This window comes from Lepisosteus oculatus, chromosome 20 (assembly GCF_040954835.1).
Source record: "Lepisosteus oculatus isolate fLepOcu1 chromosome 20, fLepOcu1.hap2, whole genome shotgun sequence".
Classification (NCBI taxonomy): Eukaryota; Metazoa; Chordata; class Actinopteri; order Semionotiformes; family Lepisosteidae; genus Lepisosteus; species Lepisosteus oculatus.
The window spans coordinates 8,812,912-8,835,882 of NC_090715.1; the positions used below are offsets into that span (position 1 = coordinate 8,812,912).

The window sequence follows — 22,971 nt, forward strand, 5'->3', positions numbered from 1 at the left end:
CAATTCAATTTATTTTTATATAGCGCCTTTCACAACAAGGTTACCCCACGGCACTTAACAAAGCTGTGTTACAGTACATGACATTACAAAGCCAGAAGACAATGGAGGAGATGAACCAAAAACTCCTCTGTAAGGAGAAAGAAAACCAAGGTCAACTGGCTGTGCAACCCCTCTGGGCATGCTTACATGTGACCAGTAGATACAACGCCCTCCAAGAACTGACTGTGAAACTCCTGTTTAAGAGTCTTTGTTTATAAATGGCCTTAAAGTCTTAAATAAAACATATTCAGAGATGTTTTCATTTTTTTTTTAGAATATTGCAGTGATGGGTTTCATGATGGCACAGAAACACAGAAATGGTGGAGGGTTCATTTTCTACAGTGCTATCTGCATGGAGTTTACATGTTCTCCCCATTTTCACTGGAGATTCCTCTGGGTTCAAAGATATACCGTTAGGTTAATTGGCTTCTGGGAAAATAAACCATGGCGTGCATGTGTGCATGTCTGTGTTTGTGTCTCTGTGAGCCCTGCAATGGGCTGGCATTCCATCCAGATTTTATCCTGCCTTACACCTCGCTTGCTGGGATTTGCTATGGCTCCCTCACAACCCTGTTTTGGATGAAGCAGTTAAAAATGAATGGAAGAATATTTCAAAGGTGCTGCGATCCTGAAGGACCATACACCTGCTGGCTTTTGTTCTAGCCAAGCTATGAGTTTCAGTTTTTGGTATGAGTCTGTTAGTCAGAATTTATTTGAACTATTACATTTCAAATAAAATCTCAAACTTTTGAGTTGAGAAAAAGAAGTTGCAAATATTCCAATCAAGCCACTTGTTAGTTCAATTAAGGCTTCAATTAGGTAATTAAGCTCAGCTGGAATGAAAACTAGCAGGTGTGTGGTCTCCCAGGATTAGTGCTGGGGAAAGGCTGCCACATGTTTTTAGTAGTTCAGGATAATTTGCTGCTAAACCAGAGAGGTGAAATGTTTGACAAAAGGAGCCTTGCATCACCATTTTGTCTAAAGGTATGGCAAACATCTTTTTAAGAAGGATATAAAAAGTTACTGAAATATATGCTTCTGAAATAATACTAATAATAACAATGCTGAAAAATCACTTTCAAACAACAATCCTTTGGATGTTTCTAAATTCAAGGACAAGCTCAACTTACAGTACGTCAAATACAACAATTTAGCCAATCCTGTGTCATTTTCTTATTTTAGGTCATCTTATGGTGTCTTTTCTACACACAAACTTTAATTTTTTTCATTACTTATTGTTTATTTTTGTGGATCATAAATGTATGCTGTTAAGAGTTAAGAGCTCAATCAAATAGTGAAGATTTAAGATTTATTTTCTGATAATACTGCCGAGTCTTTGCTTGCGAAACCTGGAATGGATATGTTATGGATGCTTCTTGTAAATTATCTGAAAACTATCCAAAATCCATTTGGAATGCTAGTGGGCAATATGTCCTTTGGAGACCAAGGTCATTTCTGTTTGCACCATTGGAGATCTCATCAGAATGCATATCACTGCTTTAAGCTGATGTTTGATACAATCGCCCTACTTAACCTTCATTTAAAATTCAAAAATGCTACTGTTCAGCTTTAAGTAAAGGTGTGATTCACGTTTGAATCACAAGACTATCAGTAAACTTAACAAACAAGAGCAACTCGCCCTGTTGAGAAATGTGACCAGGGTTAAGTCTCTACTGACATGAGTTGGAGGAAATATTTTTCCAAGAATAATAGGCTGTATAATATTTTGTAATTGCTACAGTTTCTTCTATCTCAGAAGCATTGCCTACCCATGAAGCTTCATAAGGCTTAAAAGAACAAAGTTTGATTCATCAAAATATTTACAGTACCAAATGAATTAAAATAATGAATTATTCCTACTGTATTTTTCAGAAAATAAATGTTAATTGTTTCAAGTAATAGAGAGTGACAGTTCACTTAAAGATGTGTAAAATCTTTTATATGTTTTCTGGAGCAGATATTTCACTTTATCACAACTTAAGAGTTAAAATTAGTCAGAGATATCATTACAAAAATATGATTTAAATAATTATAAATTGAAATAAAATATGAACTTTTTTAGGGGAAGATTTGTTGCTGTGTCATAGCCCTTTTCTCAATTTCCCAAAGTTCAAAAGATTCAATTTAAAACACGTTTGGATTACCGAGTTGGATTTACATTTCTGAATTTGGAAAGAATGAGGAGCACAAAATTGCAATGGATTCAGCCTACACAGAATTCCAAGCACACATTAAAGTCCAATTAAAACCACTGGCTCCTACGATAGTTCAGAGATGTACTACATTATAGTTATGTCACTGACCTTGCAGAGAAACTTGTAATGAAAGAACACAAAAGAGTATTGGTTTCCATGGGCATTGTGGAAAGTCTGGAAGACTAATCATTTATGGAATATTCATTGCCACTGGGGCTGCTTACTGAAAAATGGAGAGAACTGTTCAGTTTTCAAAGATAACGGAGATTACATTATCATGTGAGACTGAAGATGGATATTATTTAATCAACTGAACAAATCATCACTGTACAGCTAATTACAATCCAATGCCTGGCCTCAGCACAGAGGGGATAAACTTAATATTGATTGTATAAAAATCACCATTTAAATGGAACAGCTGTGTTTTGTTATTACATTAGACAGGAGAAAAAAACTATTACTGCATTCTTTAAATGGTACTTTAATACTCTTCATTAAATCTTTTTTTTTGATGACGACAAAAATAGTGTCATTTTCTAACTATACCGTATTGTTTTTCTCTGTTTTGTTTCTGCATGATTTTGCATTAGCAGCAATATGTTCAGCTGCATCAGCACTTGGTAGCCAAGCAATGGGAGTATTTGTGAGAAAAATGCCTTTGGTTTTTAAGCAAGATTTATTTTCTCAGTCAACGAAGGCATCAGTCACAGATTCTGAAGCAGAAATACACCAATGCATGATTATAAGGGTTTTAAAACCACTTTCTCCTTTACTTAATTGAGCCTACTCCAGGGCACATGTTACATTTTATCTTCAAATTAACTGGATCATCCAATACCAGTGTATTTAAACTCTACTCTTTGTAGACTATAGGTGTAAGGATGTCAAATAAAACAATGTTGTCTGCTACTAGAGTATAATGTAACTTTAATACATTATGTATTTAAGCTTTGACATTTCAAATCTGATTTTACTGAATACTAAAGAAGGAAACCCATACAGTATATTCAAATAAAAACATTACAGTAGATGAATCTGATACTGTAACTTTGAGGTCTCAGAGGAACAGATACATTTAAAACGCGTTCACAAACTTTTGTTAAATTTTTAGAGTGAAAGTATTTATTCCTTTAGTTTTCTTGGTAGTAAATGTTGCAGAATCAGGATCACAGTCAAGAAAAAAGGACATATTGCTGTATTTAGCATTGGTCTTCCTGTAGTGAAGACCAATAACTGGAACAGAAATCTATGGCATGTGGGGTTTCATGTTAAAAATGGACATCTTTATGGTTTTTATGTGGCACTAGTATAACACAAGTGGGAACAGGCAGTGGATGAAATGCATCTGTAAAGGCTGACAGACGTCACTAAAACAATCATTTTGCTTGGCAGCACAGAGTTCTCATTTCATCATTACACTGAATCAAAACAACAATTCCACGGACAGCATTTTCATTTCACCCTTTACAACATTAACTTTTCCCAATAAACTGACTTTTTCACCCCTGATTATTATTATCTTATTTGCTTTGTATCAAAAGCATTTGTTCATTTGTACTGTTCATTTAACTGGGCATATGTGTTTAAAATCATTATGATGTTCACATTGTCCTTGTAAATTACGCAATATATTTTGTGTGCCAAAATGACTGTTAACAGATGTATTTTTTTTATCAGCCTGATCATTAAATTTCTAATTGCTAAATGCTGTCATGCTTTTTGCAAAACATAGTTGCAATATTGTACATACTCCTGTAACTTAACTTTTCTCTTCTTTACAAAAATTGCAGTTACTGTATACGTGTCTGGTAACCCCAGTTAAAACTCTTGTATAGTTGCTTTCATAGTGTGATCTTCACAGGAGTATAGATGAGGTTTCTGTGTACTTTCAGCCTAACATGGGAAAGCCGTGCTTTAAACACTCAGGATATTAAACTGCAAGGATTTGTGGAAAATTTTGCTAGAGCCCCAGATCTTAGCAGAACCAAATACATTATGTAGGTGTAGGTTTGCTTGTGTGAGGATATGGAATAATACTTTACTGCTGTAGACTTACTTTTAACACTTCAGGGCTCAGATTTATCTTGTGGGTCTGTTTAAATCGTTTAGCTGCTAAAAAAAAACTAACTTTTTTCCATCCAGAGTTTTTTTCCCCCAGTAAAATAAGTTAAGAGAATTGTGTCAGGAAGGTTATGGATTGCTTACACAGAAGATTTTGTTTGGAAACATGTGGCATGATAAAACTGACAGGGTATGTTTCACATCAGTCTCCACTGTAGCTTGTGGATTGTGAGTTTTCCAGCGAAATGCCTGGTTTATATTTAGAGAATGCCACACCCTTTGTTTCCTATCCAATGGTATTTTTTTCAGTGTGGTTAAATAAAATCTTAACTGAACCTATGAATGTAAAAGTTTCAAACCTGTTATTTACAAAACTCTCCAAACAGATGTTTCAAAAAGAACTAATGAACTGTGTCCTGATGAAACATATCTTTAAATGTAGTGTTTATTTTGTTTCTTATTTGAAATGCAATCCAAGTTAGTATTTTATTAACAAGAAGGCAAAGCTACACTACCAAATCTAGATTGTCCTGCTATTATACTTAAGATTATATGGTATATTAGTAATATTGTATAACAAGACCACTGTAGTTAGTACTGCCCTTAAGTATGCATTGTTTTTGAGACATGCTTCAAGTGGATTCTAGAAATATCTAGGTAAGTCACTAATTTGAATAAGTGCAGATATCAAAGGGGTACCATAATTTTACTGAATCTTCATGTATTGTTAATAATGCTCACCATATATTTTCAATTTAAAATAGTTTCTAAAACCCCACTACTTTCTGTTGTTATAGATGTAATGTTAACATTCACTTTTATAGACGTTAGGTTAAAAATAGTGCAGAATGCACCTATACATCAACCCAATTGGTAAATCCACATTTTCCCAGACAAAGCCCTTTGACAACAGGGCTAGGGGCTATACCAGTCAGCTCAGAGATAAGAGAGTACATTGTTTGCTGGGACTGTCAAGGAAAACAGACACTAATATTTACAGCCTTCATTGCAACTCAAAGTGACAGGCTCTACAGCAATCACCTTCTACTCTCGCTCCCTAACAACCAACCTGCTCCTCTAAACTTCAATTTCAAACCACAATAAAGCCTGTCATATTTGATATGAAATGTCACAAAGCTGCTATACCAGCAGCAAGCTTCATGAAATGGAATGCCTTGGAATTTGTCATGGGACACCTTAACTGCAATACTGTTTTTTTTTTCTTTACTTCTTTCCTTTCCCCAAATGAACAAGATATTGCAATCAGATTTTTTTTCTTTTTATCTTCTGTTCTTTTTTTCACTCCTCAAAGCAAGCAGTCACTCTTACAAGAGTTTCTTTCAATTTCTTTCCTGTCTTTTTTGTTTGGGGACATCAAGAGAGAACCCCCCTCCTGTGAGGTACAACAGTGAGTAGTCAATATCACTTTTTGAAAGGTAATGCTGTAATAAAATAGCATGTTTTATTACTCACACATACCTTCCTCAGTGCCAGCCTTAATACAGATGTGATTCTGTTGAACAGATGCACCAGAGAATAACTGATAAACAGATAAGCCCTCACTAATATAATTTGACAATTCATCTCCCACCTGCTTCTGGTCATAACACATTCTCCATTTCCCTTGAAGCTACCGATTGAGGGCTTTCACTTGGTTTATGTTTCTGAGACTTATGGGGCATTAAGTACAGGTGATACTCAATACTGCAAAAACCTTTCTTTTTCTTGAGGAGTTTCACTAGATCACTGACTGGTCAACATCAGACTTGGTTTTGCTCTAAAAATTCAGTCAGACAATAGTTGTGGGGTTTCCCTGTTCTGTTGAAGCAGATTGTACTAAGCAAATGTTTAACCCTGAGGTAACACAATTTCATTAATACAGGAGACTTTACCATTCATCATGGCTCCCTTTAGTCGTATATTTCTAATAAATAAATTTTGCATTCACTTACTGTCACTTCTCATGAATTGATAATGTTTCAGTTGTCCACAAATGCAATAGTTTATTATTATACTGTATGTGTGTACATTGTGTAAAAAAAAATGTTAATCTACTCTACAGCAGGTATTGTAATGAGACGTATTTTGTTTGCATACATATACGGAGGATCCATGTTGCACCTACCTACTCTATAGCCAATATGCAAATACATTAATTTAACAGAATTGGCAAGGAAAATCAAATCATTTGTATGAATAATCTGAAAATACAGGCAATGGTAATGTGTCAGGAATGTTAAGAACTAATTCTGTTCTGGTCTTATCCTCTTTCACTAAACAAAGATAATCAGGGCTGTTACAGCACACCACTGTCTACACCACTACCAGCTCCCCCTCAATCAGATAAGGATAGGTCTCCAAAGACCAGGGTTAGTTTGGGGCATTCAAAGAAGGAGTTGCTGACTGGTTCTGGGAAAGTCAGATGTACACTTCAGGAATGGATCAAGCATAGACTTCAACCTTTGAACTAGTAACCTTTCCACCCCCTTAGATTAAAGTAATTCGCTATCATTTTACCACTGAGAAATTACGCATTTGATCTTCAGACAAAAGGGAATTGTAATTGCCACAGAAAAAAAACACTTCTTATCACTTCTTATGTTTTTTTGTTATAGAATATTTAATAATACATAGAGAATCCTTCATCCATCATCCAAACTTTGCATTAATGTTAAACAAATTACTATAGTCTCTAGATGATTAGATGTTAGTTGATTTTGAATTTGCATGTAAAAACAACAGAACTGTCCACATTACCATATACATATACAACAGGGAAACAAATAATTGGAACCATATCATTAAGTGATATTAAAATAGTCATTATTATTAGAAGTTCTCTCATTATTATTGCTGCTTTATTTTCCAGGTAATTTCAAAATATCCAGGCTGTTATGAAACTTCACAATTTATCAAAAAACATACCAGAGAAATATGAATTATACGTTTATATTCAACAGTATTATTCAGTAATACAAAGACATATTTTCTTGATCTTGGCTTGGGCTCTCAGGTTATAATGAAAGTCTAGTCACATAAAATAAATTCAGTTCTCTAACCATGTCCTAGAACTTTACTCTAAATTTCAGTGAAGATAATACTTTCACTTTATTGAGGTTTAAAAGTGTATTTAACTCTTTGTTTGCATTATGTTTGTATCAGTCCCCAGGTAGCATTGTCTCATTTGAAATTTTTAGCAAATAGTATTCCTTTCAAACTCTCAGTAGGGGCTATTGTCATTATTTTGTAGCACCATTTGTAAACAAAAAAAGAAAGACTTTATAGCTTGGCGTAAGGCGGTGAAAAATAATTTTCAATTCTTTATTCCTAAACAACTTTCCATATGCTGTTTTTCTGGGTCAAGCTGCATGCATGATCACTAACCCTAAAAGGTGAAGGCTCTTCAGTGCTTTTAAACTAGATTGCTTAGATGCCAGCATTAAAAATCATTTGCAATTGCTTTCTTAGGAAAAAAATATATAAGTGAAGTATTGTGAGTTAATTTTGCTTTCTACCACTGCTGTTGTTTTTCCTAAACCTGAAGGAAAACACATTTCATCATGTAATTTGCTCATTTAACATGATATTTTCCTAGCCATGTTTCTCATTATAACTGATATGCCTGACTTCATTTTGGCATCACATTCTGTTTAAGTTTTCACAATAAGTTCTTTCCGCCTAGCTTATACTTGTATACCAATCACCATTTGATTAATCCATTAAGCATTTTTTTTCTCTCAGATGATTTTTAAGAGACTGCAAAGATAAAACACTGTGACTTTCTGATGAAATGAAGATATACTGTAGGTTTACATCTGAACAAAACCTATGAAATAATGTCTTATGAGTTGAGCATACTAAAGAGTTAAATCCTGCTTTCTATTTCGTCTATCACAAACATATTTGAATTGCTTCAAAATTGTTTTCCTTGAATTTATTTATTTTGTGAGATTCATTCTGTCACATCTTTCCAACAATCTGGTCTTAGAAAATCATAGTAAATTGACTTAAAGGTTTATATGTATCATATATTGCAGTATAACACTTTTCATAATAGAGCAAGTGTGACAGGTGGCTACCATGGGAACAAACAAAACAAATGCTCAATTTATTTGAAAAGCATATTGCAGTAATTGAAAGGATGATATTCTTGTGGATATGTACATACACCAAGGGATCTAAAGTATGCCTAATGAAAACTAAATAATGTGATTATAAAACCTGATTACAATAAATGCACATGCTTTCCTGATTGTTTAATTACACATAGATGTACAGTACATCTCATATGCAGATTCTTTTCCTATGGTTACATTCCCCTGAGAAGGCTATATTTCTTGTTACATGCATAGCTCTTACAAGTGGTGTGGTTGCTATTATAATCTTATAAATAAAATAACACTGTAGTTTTAGCTCAGGAGTTCCTAGAGATGGTAGGCAATTGTACTGTATTTGACAGCTCTGGTGCTCGGAGTTTCTTTTGTTTTTTTGTTACATTGACGTTGGGGGAAACTCTAGGAAATGCTAAAGTAAATTTCAACAACAGGAACATACATGTACTATATACAATAGTGAACTTGAATGTTTTGAAAAGACCCCAAAAAAAGTTTTTGACCTGTTCTGTACATACAGTAGTTATAGAATACACAAAAGAGGTTTAAATAAGAAGGTACCGTCTGGACCAGAATCATGTCCAGTTGTTTCTTGTAAGAAGCTTTGTATTTATTAACAACATTGCCAGGAAGCTCTTTAGATGCTCCCACAACCCTTTTTGTTAAGAAGCTTCAGTATATGTTGTCTGCTCTAGACCAAAATACTTGGTAGAATACCATCAGTTATTGGAGCTTTGTTTATTGCAAGTGTTTCAAGTACTTGTTGAGCTTTTTCTTCTATCAATTTTATTATTGTTTCATATAGAATCTAGGGTTTCCTCAGTCAGGGGAATGTCGTTGACTTCTTCCTTGGTAAACTGTGAAGAATGTATGTAATAAATTAGTCATTTCCCTTTCATTGGCTAAGGTTTTCCTACTATTACTGTGTCTGTATTTTTAATTGTGTCTGTAAAAACACTAATCCTTTATCATTTCTATTTCTCTTTCTTTATTTGTCTGATATCCTTTTTTGCCTGTGATTGCAGTTCTTCGTATTATTTTTCTTTAACTGGATCCTCTAATTTATTTAATAATTTTATAAAGTACTTTTGGACCAGTGTTACTTTTACTTTGATCTCCTTTACAGTACTTGCAGAATAAATCTGTTTTGTGTTTGAATCTATCTTTAATAATATGGTGCAGGTCAGATGTTTTTTTTTTATTGAATCTGGTATTACTGTAGATGCAGTATTTGTAGATAACTTGCAGTCGCCTGAGTTATTTTTGGAATTAATTTTGTGAGGTTTTTTATTCTAATCAAATTGGAGACAATATGGGTTCTGCCACCACCTAATATGCAACCTTAGTACAAAATACTCACCATCTGCTTACTTGAGTGTGGATATTATTTTCTATCGTATCGGGAGAGAAATCAATAAAAAGTCTGTATTCATCACACAGTCTGACTGTCAGGTAACAGCCTCAACAATAACAACAAAGGATGAAGCACAAGTCTTTCATATTTATTGCATGTGTTCATCACACAGTCAGTGGTGTGTTGGGCAATACTACTGCAAGGATAAGTGCTGGACCAGACTGCCAGCACAGCTGGTCTCTGCAACTACATCCCTTTTGCTCATTAAACAAGGTCACTAGTGTCCTGACAGCATATGGGTATGTTTTAGAATCAATACACTTGCATCAGTGGCTTTAGGAACCTCTGCTCTACAGAAATGTATGTCTAAAAATACAGTGAGAAATGGATAGATAAATGCACAGATGAGTGATGATGACTTCTAAGAAGTATACAGTATAGTGGTAATGCAGGGGTGATAGTGGTAAAACAAAATGAGATCGGTCTCAAAAAATAAAAATGAAACAACAGATACGGTAGCTAGTATTTTTCAGATGTATTATTTTCAGAAAAATAATTAAAATAACCTTACAGAGCTTGGAATGTTACCACAGAGTCTGGAAAACAAATGCATTATTTCACTAGACTTTTACAGTATCTAAAGCACCAAACATTTGCACTAATACAGCTGGGGATTTAGGATTTACCTGCAACAATTTGGGTGAAGGACCATGCTAAAGGTTACAATAGTAGTGTTTTACCTGTGATTAGAACCCACATACATTCAATTAGAGGTCTAGAGCTGACTCTTGTATAAGAGTGTTGAGAAGCATTCCTGATCTAATCCAAAGAACGTGCTTTTTTTCCACTCAGCCAAATCGTCAAGTTTCAGGTTGGCAGCCTGATGACACCAAAGTCTATGAATTTAGTCTCGGAGCTCACACGTGAAGACATCTCCGATAGTTTGGGAATTGTAAAGAGAGAGGGAGGGGGCAGAAATGTGATGGTGGGGAAGGACAAAAATGTGAGAATGGTAACAAAAAGGGAAACGGTGGGAAACAATTTCCAGGGGGAAGTGTGAAAAGTAGTAGTTGAAACTTCCATTTTCTAACCTCTTCTTCCAGTTTGGGGTCACAGGGGAGCCAGAGCTTATCTTTGCAAGCAACGGACACAAGGAAGGTACACCATGGACAGCACATCAGTCCATTGCAGGCTATACCTAGACACAAACACACACACATTCACAGCAGCTCCATTTTTTCAATCAATATGTCTTTGGACTATAGGAAGAAACCAGAGCTCCTGGAAGAAATTCACATACAGAAGCCCAGGCCTGTGCACTGTGATACAGCAAACATCCCAACGTGTCGCCCAGAAAAGCAGTAGTTACTGATTTAAAAGAAAAAACATTGAATCAAACCTTAGGCACAACAATGAATGCTACATGATTTCCATATGTCCCCAGCTATGAGACAGGGTTTTTTTGCAAGGCTTACCACACCAACATTTAAAAGTTGTGTAGAACCTCAAATCTTATTCTGTTTCCTAGAAGGTTATTTTACCACCAGCACAGACACCAAAATCAGCAATACAAAAACATTTTTATTTACATCTAAAATAGCTTGAAAGGAGATCAGTTTTTGCTTAGCTAAAGGGCATAATCCATGCAGTGATGGAAGTGGTATTAATAACTCCAATTTGACCTCAATAAAGATTTTTTTTAGTTAATTACATCCATCCTAAGTGATAGGGGAACAAGGTGCAATCCAGTGATGAGGAAGCTCTCCTGATTGGACTAGGCTGAAGGGGAGCATCCCTGGAGACAGCCTGGAAAGGAACAGGAGTACATCCATTTGTCACACCCTATGGACTTTTAACACTTTTGGTCATTCACATTGTTTAGTTTGCGACTAATGCTCTTGTTTTGGGGAAACAAATGTAGTCTTTCCTCACGATTAAACAATGTAGTTTACTCTGGAATTTCACTAAAACAATGTGAATAACAGCATGGTCCTATTATTTTTTATCGGATCACAGTATGGCACTTGATGGGAAAAATCCACTAACACCAAGTTGAATTAAAGTATTATTTGCATTAGCCTACTTTCATGCAGCCCATCTATCTAGAAACCAACCCTTTGCTTTCCCACAGTGGTGTGATCTGGGAATTCAGTCTTTGACAGATTTCACAGAAGACAGTTATCTTTTATCATTACACCTTTCTTTTTTCATTGGTGTCTTCATTTGGTAATGCATGCCTATGGGGTTCTCTGGGGCAAAGAGTTTCTGTCTCACTCCTTGCAAAGAAATATTGAACATACAGTAAGGGGCAGAACAATGGGGTCTGTTCACTCTATACACAACTACTGAGAGCCTCAGATAAACCACTGGTGATTAGTGCTAACTAATTTAGAAATACACAACTGATAAATGCAGATATCTCTTGGGATAATGTCTGCAATAATTTGAAGTTGATCTTCTTTATTAACCGAACCTATTTGAATTCTCGCTGTATATCCTGTCTTCAGAAAATGATTTTTTTTCACATGATACGGGAGTGAGCTGTGAGTATATTTTTGGGACAAGGCTAAAAAATAAATTCTGTGTGAAGCAGAAATCTAATCTACAAATCATGATCACTTGTGACAAGTGTAGTCTATAATAAAACTGTGACTCACTAAACCATGGAAAATATCACAAAAACTGTATTCCAGTTCAGCACAGAGAAGTGAAGAGTCTTCTTTTCAAAGCCTTTTCAAATGTGACATCTGCTAAAACATGTATTATCCCTTTAAAATACTTATACTATATATTCTGCCACTCATTTTTATATACTAACATTCAAAAGAGCTGCAACACCCATGTCTGATAGAGTCAACATATTTTAAACACTGATGACAAAATCACAGATAATTAAGAAAATGTGAATCACTGTAAAAAAGAAAATATAGCAAAGCTATTTTGGGGTGTAGGGTATGGATTTGCTAAACATGAACTTATTCAAAGCAGCGCTGACATATATTTTTGATCAGAATCTTGATAGACTGCTTTGGGATATTTCATCACTCTTCCAGTGTATCTGGCGGGCAGTGGCTGGTCACAATAGTCTCTGTCATTGCCACTAGTAAATTGGTTACACATGTTTTACTGAACTCGGATTAGGAGAAAGTTGGATTTTAGTGGAAAAATCACTTTGCAAATAATAGAATGGGTAAACATTGCACAGAGGAAATTTTATCTGTAAATTATTTAACAAAGCATTTGTGGAAGAAAGGAATAGTTTCTGAAATTGAAATCTGTGCCAAAAGAACAAAAAAGGGCAATGGGCAAATTTAAGTTCCATTTAACAGTCAGTTGTCCTGAGATACGTAGATCATTCTGTGCAGTTTATTAAAAATCACAAATCACAAAGAGAATACTAATTATATTTTGACTATAGGTAAACAGAAGGTTCCAGAGGAATTATCAGATAACAACAATCAGTTAATCAGATAGTCAGATTAGGCTGTTCACTTTACATTTACATTGTTATTGAATCAACCTCTTTCTTGTAGTACACTCTTCATTTTCCTTAGTTATTTTAATTAAACCAAAATGTTGAATATTCAAATTCTGGATGTTATTTTTTTTTTAATTCACAATAGTTTCTGATTCACATTCAAATTTAGTTCAAATTCAAATTTGAGCAAGACTGACTTTCCTGATTTGCCCATTGAAACACTACTAAATACCTCTAAACTTTCTCCACCTATTATCAACTCAATAATGCAAACTATGCTTGTCAAAAGAGGATTTTAATGTGTGTTGTGTGGTATTTTACTAATCAACCATGTTGTATGTCTCTGAATCTTAAGGGACAAAGATAATGCTTTGATAAAAAGAAACTTAAAAAGCCTTGGAATGGCTCTCTTGTAATTCTCATTAAGGAAAGCAAAACACTCAGGGGATGAACATCCACTGACAGGGAAGACATCAAAACTCCTGTTAATCCATGATAGATTATTGCATGCCCACTGAAAACCTTACTATCTTACTTTCAAAGACAAGTGTGTCTGATAACAGACCTAGGAGTATTTTGACTTTTTTAAAATCAAATTACCATTTACACTATACACTCTTGAACATGTGTAATTTTATAAATGTTAACTGATACATTTTTCTTTGTCCAAAATATAATTTTATAAATGAAAACATGTTATGAAAGACCATTAAAATACACATACACAAGTTTTAAGATTTTACATCTACCAGTTGACATTACATTTAAAGATCTGAGAAATTGAAATAGCAAAATGTTTCTGGGTCTTGAATTTATGATACTATATTTTCACTCACTTGCATGCTGAGAATAACATGAGAAAAAAAGAAAGTTCACTGGCAGTGCTGAAATTGTTAATTTTATGGTACTGATTGGTTCAAATGCTAATGAAAAGGGATAATAAAAGCTGATACGGTTTGTGTAGTCTGGTCTGTCTGTTATTGCCCAGTTGTTTTTAATTCATAATTCATTTCCCTGAAGTCAACTTAAATCAAGGCACTCCTGCACAACTCTATGAACTGTCTTTAAAAAAGAGTAAACCAACTAATATCACTGGCTGACAGCCAAAAGCCAGTTTCTACTGTGTGCTTGCAATATAATCTGATACACACTATGTTGAGCTGCAGTGCCTGAGGGACATGTGTACTGGGAGAGATTTATACAATGGTTGCATTTTAATAAGTGCTTAATATATTTGGTTTGAAGTTCCTCCTGTATTATAAAACTGTAAGGAATTTCCTTAAGCACATTCGTGTAGTGTGCAACATGGGGCACAGTGGCAAGCATTGCTGAATCGCAGCACTGGGGCCCTGGGGTCAGTTCTTGATCTGGGGTAGTATCTGCATGGAGTTTGTATGTTTTCCTCGTGTTGGCGTGGGTTTTCTCCCACAGTCCAAAAACATACTAGTAGGTTAATTGGGTTCTGGGAAAATTGGCCCTAGTTGTGAGTGCATGTGTGTCTGTGCTTGTGTCTGCCCTGTGATGGATTAGCATCCCATCCAGGGTGTACCCGGCCTTGTGCCTGTGGCTTGCCAGTGTAGGCTCTAGCTCCCCTGTAACCCTGGATTGGAAGAAATGGTTGGATGGAGGGACATTAGTGCATGTTTTGTGTAAATAAGAGGAATCAGAATTTTTTATCAGAACCTGCCCTACGGTTTCATTTTTTTATTGACTTTTAACCTTACCCAACTTGACAATGAAACACCAAACACCTAGACTACTGAAATGCTTGTTCAGCATCAAAAAAACAAGACAATGCTTTGGGAAATAGATTCCTCTGAAACCCTGGTAATGCAAAATATTCTAAAATGTGTATGTCGTATCCGATTAGGTCACAGCTTGTGGAATCGTATTCACATGAAGAGCTTGGAAACACCCAGTGTCACCTGGACACATTATAGCAGGCCGTCTCAGGAACCTATCAAAAATTAATTAGCAATCGACTAGATAGCTAAACCCCCACTTGCTCACAACACTAACAGTTCCACTTTTGTATACAAAACAAAGTTGCATTCGCCAGTACCCATTTCTGCCCAGCCTATTCCTGTCCTTGGCTTTTCCTAGATTTTCTTATCCTTGTAAGCCTTGTTGCTGACTGTCCACATGGGGATAGTGGAAGTTCTGTGGATCCAGAGGTTCTCCAGCCCTAACTGAAAAACCTCAGCTTTCTCTGTTAGCCCTCGCCTGCAGAGCCCCTGCGTTCTCCATTAGCCCTCCCCTCCAGACCATCGGCTCCACCCCCTAGGCTTGGTTAATCTCCAAGGCCAGCCTTCTTTTCCATCTTTTACACTGAGTCACGCAAATTGATTCATTTATTCCACCATCCATTAGTTTTTCTACACAAAGCTGCAGCACGACAATTTATAATTACATTTCTAATTTCTACACAAATTGAGCGCTGTACCTTCCTACCCCAATAATTCTTGAAACAATCTAAAAGTGTTGAAAACCTTTTTTAGATCATGTTTGAAGATAATGAAATTAACAATCTAAAAGTGTGTATACACATGGTCTAGGAAATAATTTTGTAGTATCAAATGTGTATAAAATTAACATTTTTAAGTCTCTAAGGTTTCTCCGCTCGTACCATCTCATAGTATTCAATACATTTAGCAAATCCTGATATTAAAGTCAAATGGTTGGTTGCTTTTTGTGTATTTGTGACTGACATTCCTAGGAATTCCATAACCAAAATTGCTGACATATATATTGTAAAAACAACATTTATGTGTATTACCCGGAGCAGAGCAGTGTTATACTAAGGACCAAATGCCTATTGTCTTTATTACAGTAAAAGCTTTGCCCCACAATTAACAATCTATGCTCTCACAAGGGGAAAATGAGTCATGTACAGTAGATAATGTCAGTAATGTCGATATCATGTCATGTTTGCTTGCCCTTTAGAAACAACAAAATTTAATTAGATATGAAATGAAAAGGATGTTAATATTTTTTTGCAAATGGAAAAGCAGCGTGATGGGTTTACGTGGAACTGCACTATCATTGTTTATACCAATAGCTTTTTTGAGGAATTATGGATGGAAACTTGTTACTTAATAAAGCATAAAAAAAACTGGCAAAATGTGAGCTGGAGCCCAGGAATGTTGGTCTTTCTTTAATCTGGCAGGAAGTTTTTTAACATTGTTATTCTCTCATTTTCAATATGGTTTTCTGAAATTCCTTTAACATTGCCCTTTCTTTGACCCTATTGCTTTCTATTCTCATTTGATGGTATGTGCTGCTTTTTTTAAATCAAAAAGGGGGTATTTTACAGGAACAGTGATCCAGTAACCAGGAATGATATATACATGTGATAAATAAAATCTGCACTTGCAGCTGGAGCAGTAAATTATTAATTGATTTTTTTTAAATATGTAGTAATTTAGAATGCCAAGCAGTTCCCGTTATCCAAATCATGATGGCTGTAGACATGAATGAGATCATTGTTGGACAGGAACACTGTTTATAAATGGCTTCTGGAAGACCTAATTCGAAAAGACAATATTTCTGGAGAGAGCTCTGGGGCAAGTCATGATTTTTATTCTCCCTAATCACTGCTAATGTGTTACATTTCTTGGCTTCACAGTACTGTAATAACACTCTTTGTAATATTGAAAATATGTTGTTCTCTCCTCTGTTCACTTTATCTTTTATTGTCTATAGGGGTTTAGAGTTAAGTCGTCAACTATAGAATATATTAACCTAGTAATGTTTTATTTTAATTGGCCCCACAATCCCTTTTCTGGGAGAAAGACAGCTAAGGATGCATGATGAAACAACAATAAACTGCATAAAATTGTCATGTTTACTTCCTACTTTTTTCTGTCCAATTCACAGACATCTTTTGTTCTCTAAAAGGAACCTTACATCTACAGTATAACTGCCGAGCTTCAAGGGTTCTTAAAATAAGCTTGAGCTTGCTTTTACACTTAATTTTCATCTACAGCTTTAGAGATGAATAATACACAATCAAAGGACACCAAAGTAAAGAAATGTATATGGTTTCCTATCTTATTTGTTTGTTAGTATTAATTTACTGCCTATTTCTTCTTTTCCTTTTGTTTGTTTGTCTCTTCAGTTCTGTTTTTCAAGGATGGGCTCAAATGACCTGGCTAGTTAATTGATTTGGACAAGTCTTTTGCTTCTTTTTGTTTGTCTCCTTCTTCCTCCACAGAGAAATTCGACTCTTTATTTGCAGGGAGTGCTCAGAGCTATAGTGACGAGTTCATAAAACTATTGCACAGGCCAATCCCTTCCAAATACACATTACAGAAGGCTAACAAATACACAAACACGGCCATCTTCTTTCTGACTAGAAATTAAGCAAAGCTCCCTGATTCAAGAAGATCAAAGACAATCTCTCTTTATTTGACTTGGGATGTGAGCACGGATTTTGCCATGCATAATATAATGAATATTATAGAGCACATCCTTCACTTTACAGTGAATATTTTACTTTTTCCAGAACCTAGGGGTGCTGAAGAATTGAAGCTTAGGTCTGAGTTACCAATTTCTCCACCACAACTTTCCCAGCTGTTTCATTTGATGTGAGTTTTGTCAGTTATATTAATGTAATAGAATTTAGATTTGCCAATGTTATCCTTTTAAGACCAGGTGCTCTCACATGAATATTAAACTTTTAGCTATGGTTTTCAAACACCACACTGTGTACATGTCTTGGTTACATGCTCTCCAGCCTTTAGTATGGCTTTTAATTAATATGACTTTTTACACTACTCTTTCCCCACTATGTTAAGGGAATGTATACAGATTTATATATTTATTCTATATAGCAAGTGTAGAATAAGGCCCACATTATTGCTTTGTCAAGGCAATAAAGTGCATGAAATACCCAAGCATTTGAAAAACATGCTGCTCTTGAACCAAGTCTAGATTCTACCATATTTTACTTAAAATAATTTCCTAGGATTGTATCTAAATTCTTTAGATTATGGAGAAAAAAAGTATATAAGTATATACCAAGTATATAAGGATAATACAAACTCACTCTGGACCCAGATTTGGCTGGTGAGATAAGGAGAAATTGTATTGTTATATTTTATTAGAAAAGGTACAGTTTTCCATTGCTATCTGTTCTAAGAACTAAATAATCTGACATGAGACATGAGTGTCCTGAGTACTATGTTCCTTCATACAAATATCTCATTATTGGAAAACCAAACATCTTTTGTAAGGATCAAGTCATAGGTTTATTCCATGCTGAAATGAGAAGAAGGGGAAAATGTTTTGGCTATGGAGCCTACTTTGGGTGTTACACCCGAAGAAGGCTCCACAGTCAACGTTTGTGTTTCCTTTCTACTCTTTTCAACATGGAATAAACCTATTACATGTACTCTATTTGTTCCTTTGCAGCCTATGCATGCTGACACAGCTTTCCACCTTAGCTATCTTTCTCAAGTGTTAGACCTAACACTATTTCTTCTCCGTGGAAGAGACACCTCGCATTCACATTCTACATTTATCAAGTGGGTGGATGCATGAAGTTCCCAATGCCTTCATGTAGGTTATAGTAACGTCTCTTGTTACTTCAATTCAAAGTCTTCCCTGAACTGCAGTGCTGTCGAATATTTTTAAAAAACATCCTTTCACAAAATTGCCATGTTGAAAACAACACAGACTCACCAAAAAACAGGTAGTGTTTCTCATATACATGTATCAATATGACAAAAAAGAAATAAATTATGCATGTCACATTGCTAGAATAAAAGGAACTAATAAGCGGTAACACAAATTCAATTTTCATATCCTCACACTCATATAGGCTTCAAATACCCTTGCGTTAAAGTTCATAGCATGCCTTTTATCTTTGCTAACTTAGAAATGGCTGATGGGTCAACATGTCTTCTCCAGCCTGACATTTCCCAGGACAGTATATTGCAATACTATTAAAATTTCTTAGTAGGTGATTTGATTATGTTTTGCAATACATATGGAAAGAACTGAGCAGTGATGGCAGCCTGAGACCTACTGGCGTGGCTAGTGGAACAGGCCAGGGTGTTCTTAATGTCTGGCATATGCTTTGAGATTTCATTAATAAATAATTTAATTAAATGAGTCCCATCTGCTCTTCTACTACAAAAATGGGAAAGAGAAAGCAAGTGGGTTAAAGGTTATATACACACATGTGTTGAAAACTTTGCAACACTTATTTTACTCTGTAAGAGATTTACAATTCAAGGGTTTGACAGAAAGGGAGAGCACACAGAAAGTGCTTAATAAATGATGTATCATGCCTCTTTGATACAAAAGTATATTTGTGCTTCATAGTTTAATTGACTTTTTTAAATTAATTGGTATCACTGGAACACCACTAACACCCAGTCCAGTTTTAAAAAGATTTTTTTTAAATGTTGTTTTTTAAGGTATTTTTTTATGTGTCAACCATGTTATCAACTGGAAATGTTACACTTATAAGGGGAACAAGTTGCTCTTGTCTGCTACTTGTCAATGGCTGTCATGTTGTGCACTGGTTACACTCTGTAATGTGTTTAAATCTGATCTGAAAACTATAAAGGATTTTGAACCACTCTGTACTTTTATGGGCCATTTCCAAGCACAAATGGGACTGGTTTCATCATCCAATTCTGTTGTATTTCATGGATGATATTTGAGATTCATATATTGTCCTGGGGAAGACAAAAAAAAGTCATCAACATTCTCTTAAAATACGATGAGCAAAATACAGAATGAAAGCCTATATAGAATGTCCTAACTTTTGTTGTTGAAAAGTTTTGTTCTTTTTTTTTCGTGATGCAATTATTTTCAGTGGTCTGAACGAATGTGAACCTGCTGTATTTGTTAATTCACTTGTAGTAGTGATTTTTCTCAGCTGCTGCTGGCTGAATTCTGCTGAGTTTTGGCACAGATGTAATGTCATTACTGGTGTTTTTTTTCCAAGAGATTTTAAATTACAAATTCAATGAAGATGTTTCTCTTTATACGCAGGAGAATTTGTCAAGCTTTGTTCATGCTAAAATAAGAGTTTCTGGATTTTTTCAGTTTAGGGAAAGCTTGTAAAGCCTTTATACCTTTGAGTATTCCTTTCAGTTCAAAGATTCAGTTCAGATTATTGAATTTCCTTCCTGAAAAACAACAAAAATGTCCGGTACAGAAAAAAATAGAGAAATTTCTAGTAATAATATGTAGAGATATAAATATTAATAAGTATTAAGAGTTATTTTCTTTGTTTTTAATACATGGCTAATAATGTCTTTTTCGAAACAGATGTCTTGCAATTGCTTACAGGTGGGTGATGTTTTATGCATTTCTTAACATTTGATCCATCAGATGGTGTTACCCTGAATATAACTATTGTTTTGTGAGTCGGTTGTTTAAATTGGATTTGTTTTGAAGGAGAATTCCGCTGTTTTTATTCATGTCAAGAATTGAATTTGTGACAGACTGGGTATGAAATACAGTTTGATATGTTGCAAACCCAATGTGACTCAATTTTCACCTGACACCTGTCTCCCAACATTTCTAATACAGTCCCATGCCAACTTCATTGTTTAAGCATGTCTTCATGTTAACAGATTAGACTTTGCTGGAAGTGAAGGCAATATATTAGTGTCCATTGAAGCAAAGGTGGAATAACTTGAATCAATTGACCTAATGTTTTAGAGGTCCTCTGTGTCAGTTGTATTGGTGAAAATAGATCTTTTTCTTTTGTAAAATAAACTCAGACCTCAAGTTCATAGTAGGGGCATTTTGGTTTTATTCAGTCCAATGCACGGTTTTATTTTTCAATGGCATTGTCATTGATTGTGGTTTGTCTAACCACAAGAAAATGGGTGACATTCTGGTTTAAAAAGCCATTGTTTTCAACAAAGTTTATACTGTACATCTTATAAAAAGCTATTTACTTCACAAGCACACTTAAACCATCTGTAATAGTTGAAATAATTTAGAGACCTAGGGAAACGGATAAATGGGAAATAAAAAATTCTGCAGAAGAATCTTGCTGTTACATACATTTTTAGATGTTAAATCGTTACAAGTGATCGCAGAGCCACAATGGATTAAAAAATAGGGCAGCTTCATTACAAGGATACAAGGAGGCTTTAGAGTGTGAATTCTGTCACATACAGGCCAGAAAAAATGTCTTTACAATTCACCAGATATGTCTGACTACCGTCAACAAAAAATATGCATTCTGCAATAAAAAAAAATCAATAGTGAATTGTAGCTTTCAGAGTAAAGCAGGATGTTAGTGCACTACTGTATCTTGTACTAGATCACAAAGGTTGGAGGGAGCTGTGTTTAGTATTTTATCTGTCACAGAGGACCATCCCAATTTTTGTAATACTGGGCTTGGTAACAGAAAGAAAACTTACGGGGATTATGTGTTCTTTTTGTAAATCAAGCCCTGCGGGTATTTCTTTCTCATCTGAAAGTATTCGAGTTAGGTGCCTCTGACCTGATCAGAATGTGGATATAGACCAAGCAGCCTTAAAGTGACAGCCTGTGCATTTATAAAGAACAGAAGGTGCAACATGTTTTAAAAAAGTTATAAAAATAAACCTTCTTCTGGAGAGTTTTTTTATATCATTTAAAAATGAATAATTCTTGGTACTGTATGACTTTTTTCTAACTTGTTTTCCAAAAATAAGTCAGTGGCTTTCACATTTCAATGTAAAGTATTTGTTCCTTTTTTATTTGTATGGAACACTTTAATCATTGGATTTCATATTCCTGTCCCATTTTTGCTGTGGTTGATGAAGTGTTCTAGGTGTTTATTTCTCATTTATTTTTAATGCTGTTTTTTTCTTTTTCTCCACAAAAGACTAAACAAGATTTGACAATATTATAGAAGAAAAGTCATTATGGAAATGAACTGTTTTTACAGCCCCCTTTCTGCTCATTACACAGGGACAGGTGGAATGAAAAGAAATGATCATTACACTTCAAAACATAAAACTTCATTTTCCCCTTCATAATTACAATTGCAAGTCATTAACATGCAGGTAAGAGCTAGACTTTCATTCTGTTTTGATTATGTAATTTCAAAAGCGGCCCTATACTGCTCCTAAGTTTTGATTTTAACCGAAGGCACTAGCCATGGGAAAATGAATTCAATGTCCTTTAATGAGAAGGGCGCATGTTCCATTTCAAGCAAAGAAACAAATGTGATAGATTGAAGTAGCCCATTTTCTCATTGTTTTCATAAAGGAATGGGCCATGTTTCAGACAATCATGCTTCTAGAATCTCTATAGCGGCATTCAATCCCTTTCAAGGACTCATGCTTGGAGAATTATCTCATGCAATGAAAAATCGTAATATTTTCTGTAAGAAATTACAGCGTATGTTTACCTGTGATGTCAGTGATCCTCTGAGGTTTGCACACTCGACAGGAATCTTAAACACGCAATTGAAATGCATTCATCTATAGAAGCAAAGAAAATGAAACCAATGAGTGTATCTGACTAGATGCATGTGCAGAAAAGGATGTATGTGTCTCTGTTGAGACAATATCATAATAAATTTCACAGATTTTTTTAACCTTGCAATATGTCAAATATAGTTATGTTCATACTAGAAGAACGAGCTTAATACAAATAAATTGTTTTGTTGCTGTATACATTTTGTGTGCTGCTTAAATATGGTATTTATCTGGCTATCTCTACTGATTATGGAGAATAACTTCAATTACTCAGTACTAAAAATCCCTGCTA

General features: G+C 34.9%; 1 long non-coding RNA gene across 1 annotated transcript; it reads right to left on the minus strand.

The window, feature by feature from the left end:
- Positions 1 to 19,868: 19,868 nt before the first annotated feature.
- Positions 19,869 to 22,681, minus strand: LOC107079991 (uncharacterized). The gene is made up of 3 exons (XR_001480877.1): positions 22,610 to 22,681; positions 20,328 to 20,381; positions 19,869 to 19,925 (listed from the first exon to the last, which is right to left on the minus strand). It is a non-coding gene; the product is annotated as an uncharacterized lncRNA (long non-coding RNA).
- Positions 22,682 to 22,971: the final 290 nt, after the last annotated feature.